The following is a 5,469-nucleotide window of genomic DNA, read 5'->3' as shown; positions in this document are numbered from 1 at the left end:
CATGTGTGTGTGTGTGTGTGTGTGTGTGTGTGTGTGTGTATGTGTGTTTCACTCAGAATTGATATCCAGGGCATTTTACCTCTGAACTACACCTCTAGCCATTCTTGTTTTTATTTGAAGCAGGGGATTGTTACATTGCCCAGGCACATCTCGAACCTGGGATCCTCCTGTCTCATCCTTCCAGTACTGGGAAGACAGGTGTGGGCCTCCATTACCTGGCTCATTTTTATCTTGAGATATCTCAAACATGTATGAAAAGTCATGTCAAGTACTTCCTTAAAAAGAACATTGTGTCATAGGAATATCTATTTTCCAAATCACATAAATAGGGATCATTGCTCAATTTTGGAATTAGAAAAGAAAATGTGTATTACCAGTCATCATCAGTCCGAAGACCATGTTAGGAAGCGATTCCTGGCCCCTCTGAACTCAAACCTCCTGGCCCCTCTCCTGGAAGCTCTCTGTAGGGTCTTCACCATTGTATCTCCACTTCAGATCTGCAGAGTCTGTTGACCTGACTTGCGTTTGCTGCCCCATTCTACTCCAGGTCCCCACCCCACTTCCAATTTGGCATTCCAGAATTCCCAATCACTTCCTTTTACGGGTGGTTTTCAGGAGGCCAATGTCAGAAAATTGTAAGGCCCTCTGCAATTGACTGAGATCCCTGTTTGAAAAACACAGAAGAAAAAAGTAGTGCTGAGGAAATAGCTCCAAGGAAAAATGGCCCTAGTTCTATCCCCAGTACTGCAAAAAAGAAAGAAGAAAGAAAAAAAGAAAGAAAGAGAATAAAAAATAGGGCTAAATTTGTAGCTCAATGGTAGAATATCCCTGGGGTGAATCCTCAGCAACACACACACACACACACACACACACACACACACACACACACACACACATAAATTTAAAAAAAATGGTGGCCACATAACACTTAGGTCTCCAAACACAAGCAACACAATCTATACCCAGTAGCCCTTGCACACTTGGTTTTGGACTTAGAGGTTTTCCAACTACTAGTGGCAAATGTGCTTCCCTCTATTGCATGATTACCAATAAAAGTGAAATATGAGACTTGGTATGATTGTCCAAGGACGAAGAACTGGACATGGTGGCTCATGCCTGTGATCCCAGTACTTGAAAGGCCGAGACAGGAGGATGGCGGGTTTGAGGACAGCCTCAGCATTCTGACACCTATTTTATATGAAAAATAAGTAGATAAATAATTGAATTAATATTTGAAAGAATAAATAAATAAATAGATAATTTAATTAATAAAAAATAAATAAACAAATAAGTAAATAAAAAAATAAATAAAAATGTATTCAAGGTCTAGGAGGATGTCCTTTTATTTTATTTATTTTGTTTTTGCGGTACCCGGGATGGAACCCAGGGGATTCTACCTATGAGCTACACCCCAGCCTGATCTTTTTATTCCTTATTTGGAAACAGAGTCCCACTGAGCTGCAAAGGGCCTCACTAAGTGGCTGAGGCTGTCCTTGAACCTAGATCCTCTTGCCTCGGCCTCCCAAATGCTGGGAGTACAAGCGTGCACACCCATACCCAGCTTGGAGGATGTCTTTTAATATATCAGTGCAGTGATTTCCAAGTAAAAGGAGTGTTTGGGTTGATCCCTTGTCACCCCGTGTTGTCACCAGGAAAAAGCTGTGGTATCACGGGCTCTTCACCTACAAAGCAGAGTGACCTCACTGGTGTTGCAAAGAGGGTGTAGACAATCTACACACATTAAAAAGAAAACATGCATTAGAAGTAGTCCATGGCTAACAAGCTGATAGCATTATTTTCCTGTGTGTGTGTGTGTGTGTGTGTGTGTGTGTGTGTGTGTTTGTGTGTGTGTGTGTGTTACTAGAGATCGATGGGCATTCAAACTCTGAACTCTACACTTCTTGCCATTTTCATTTTTTATTTTGAAATAGGGATTGTTAAGAGTCCGTGTCTCATCTAGAACCTGGGACCCTCCTGTCTCAGCCTCCCCAATACTGGGGAGACGGGTGTGCGCCACCAGGCCCGGCTTATTTCTTTCCTGAGAGGTGTTTCAAGTGTGTAGAAAAGTCATGTCTTCCTAAGACAAACAATAAGATTATGTCATAGGAATACCTCTTTTCAAACCACATGAATGGAGATGATTCCTCGAATAAGGAATTGTAAAAATAAAACAAACAAACAAACACACAAACTAGATATTCCCGAGGAAGCAGAGCCTCAGGAGGTGCATCCAGGCCCCTCTCAACTCAAACCTTGGCCCCTCCCCAGGGAGCTCTGTAGATCCTTCAGTCTCCACTTCAGATCTGCAAGGCTTCTAACTATAATGTAAATGTGTTGCCCCTAAACTATAGGGCCCCGCCCCACTCCCATTTGGCGTCTGGATTCCCAGTACAGGTGCTTTTGAGGAGGCCAGCCTCAGAAAATCGTGAGGCCCTCTGCAATTGACTGAGACCCTGTCTGAAAAATACACAACAAAAAACAGTGCTGAGGGGGTAGCACCAAGATAAAATAGCCCTGGTGCCATCCTCAATACTGCAAATATATTAATTAATTAATTAATTAACTAAATTAAAAAGAGCTGAGGTTGTCACTTATAGGTAGCATGGCCTTGGGATAAATCCTCAGACATATGCAACGCGCGTGTACACACACACACACACACACACACACACACACACACACACACGAATAAATATAAAATGTGGCCCCCAAACACCTTTAATAGTTCCCCAAATACAAGTACCACAATCTATTACACAACATCCCTTCGACACTTAGCTTGTTAGTGAGAGGTTTTACAACTACTAGTGACAAATGTGCTTTCCCTTACTGCATAATTACCAATAAAAATTAAAGATGAGAAGTGATATTAATTTTCAAAAAGGAAGAACGGGACATGGCAGATCATGCCTGTCCTCCCAGTACTCGAGAGTCTGAGACAGGAGGATGGAGGGTTTGAGGACAGCCTCAGCATTGCGGACCCTACTTTAAAGGATAAATAAATACATAAATAAGTGAATAAATACATAAATAAAGGTACCTATGTATGAATGAATAAAGGAATAAATGAGTGAATATATAACTAGGCTGAGAGTGTTAGTCCATAGGGTAGATGCCCCTAGTTCAGTCCCCAGGCCCATAATAAATAATTAGGGAAGAAATAAATTCAGTACCTAAGCGGGTGGTGGTCAGGGGGCCCTCTGCGGAGCTCAGTGTCGCCGCACCTGGGGGGCGTCCCCGACCCCCATCCTCGGTCAGAGTTCCTGCCTCGCCCCCCGCACCTGCGGCCTCCCCTGCCCCCGCGGGGATGCCCTGGGGTCCGGGGCGCGCGCCTGGCCTGCGGGACCCCGAGGACAGAGGGTCCCGAGCGCCCCACGCGCTCTGCTCAGCGTTCGCGGGGGGAACGGTCACCCCGCTTTCTCTGCGCCCTCCGCCCGCCGCCCGCGCAGGCACCTCGGGGACCAGAGCCCACTGCGGCCGGCAGCCCTGGGCACGGCGCCGCCGCCATGGGCATCTCGCTGAGCAGGGGCCTGCACAGGTACCTGGGCCTGCTCAGAGCCGCGCTGCCGCCCTCCTTCCCCCAGCTCGGGCCCGCCCGCCGCCCCCTGGACCCCAGGCTCCGCCAAGCGGCCCGCGGCCACCTGCAGCAGAGCAGGGCCGCCACCACACCCCTGCCCGCCACGGGACACGCAGCCAGCAGCCAGGGGCCTGCGAGCCACCGGCCCTGCCGCCTGCCCGCCTGGCTGCTCCTCAGGCCCGACCTCATCCAAGCTCGCCAGCATTACGTGATGCGCAGGATCCAGGAGGCCCGGAGCCCGCCGTGGCCCAGAGCCCTGGGCGAGGTGCAGGTGCACCCCCCTCGGCGCCCAGGGAGCCTCCCCAGGTGGCCCCGGCCGCAGCCCGTGCAGGACCCCTGCGCCAAGGAGGGGGTGCTCAAGACCCTGGCTCAGAAAGGCCAAGGGAAGAGGAAGGCGCAGGGACCGCTCTGCTTTGAGGATCCCGAGCCCAAGAGGAGCAGGCAGAGCCCAGGGCCCAGGCCCTCTGCCTTCACGCCGGTGGCCAGAGGCGGAGTGGTCCCGGTGTTTGTGCCCAGGTCTGGGCCGCTGAGCCGCAGCCCCTGGGCAAGGCGGCCTGTGAAGAGGAGATTCATGGGGGATGATCCTGCCTGCAAGAGAAGACTGATCTGGGAGGACCCTCCCAGGCGGCCCTCGACCTTCCAGGTCTGCAGAGTGACCGTTCACAGGAGCCAGGGCAGCCCAGCACCCGATCTCACAGCCTCTGCTGGACAGCAGGGAGCAGGTGAGCCACTGCAGGGAGACCCCCAGCCCTCCTCTGCTCCCCCAGGGGCCGCCCGGGGAGGGCCCACCGCCCCCTGAGCACAGCAGCCTGCTGGCCTAGGCTCCCAAGAGCCAGGCCCACCACCTTCCTGGGACCCCAAACCTGAGACTCTATTAGACTCCTAATTCCTGCAATAGCCCCAGGAGCCCTGCACCACCAGGTCACCCCCACTGTGCCTGGCTGCACCCCAAGACCACCTCTCCTGATACTGAGGAGCCCACACTGAAGAGACTGTTCTTCTCAAGACCCTGGACTCCACCACTAGCCTGCTCACACCTTCTTCCTGGACCAGACTTACCAGGAAGATGGGCCAGTGTGCCCAGACTGTGAATAGTGTTTGCTATGGTTTTCTTTATATCTTTAGTATTACATTCATTCATACTTTATTTTATAAATTTATATTCATTTAAATATATTTACTATTATAGGATATTTTTATTCTTTTATGTTTATTATTAATTTTTTTTGTTCATGTAGGTAACTAGTTCATATAGGAAGTTTTGTTCTTGGTTTGTATAATAATAAGTAGCAGTTTATTTTCCCAGAAATTGCCATGTTCTTTCCTTCACACTCGACACCGTGCTTTCTCCAACTGGGCACCGTCACGGTTCGTTCCAGATCCCTCTTGGGTGTCGGGCTGTCCTGTGTGTGCACTTGAGTGTAAGCAGGATCCCTGGCCAGGGGTGGTGTCTCAGGCCTAAATTCCTGGTCCCTGTGAGGCTGAGATGGTAGGATTGCAGGTTTGAGGCCAGCCTGAGTAACTTAGTAAGATTCTGAGCAACCTGGCAAAATAATACATAAAACACAGGCTGGAGTTGTGGCTCTAGAAAGAATACCCAAAGAGGGAATGGGGAATTCTATAGACCTTAGGAAGAAAAAAATACATTGCCGTAGTCCAACAAGATAACATATTATTATCGTGTGTGTATGTGTGTGTGTGTGTTACTAGGGATGATTCCAGGGGCATTTTACCTCCAGCCATTCTCCTTTTTTATTTTGAAACAGGGGACTGTTAAGTTGCCCGGGCTCATCTACAAGCTGGGATCCTCCTGTCTCAGCCGCCCAAGCACTGGGAAGAGATGCGTGCACCACCAGGCCCGGCTCGTTTTTCTCCTGAGCTTTCCCAAATGT

This window comes from Muscardinus avellanarius (genome assembly GCF_963383645.1).
Source record: "Muscardinus avellanarius genome assembly, chromosome: X".
NCBI lineage: Eukaryota > Metazoa > Chordata > Mammalia > Rodentia > Gliridae > Muscardinus > Muscardinus avellanarius.
This window is presented reverse-complemented; position numbering follows the sequence as displayed.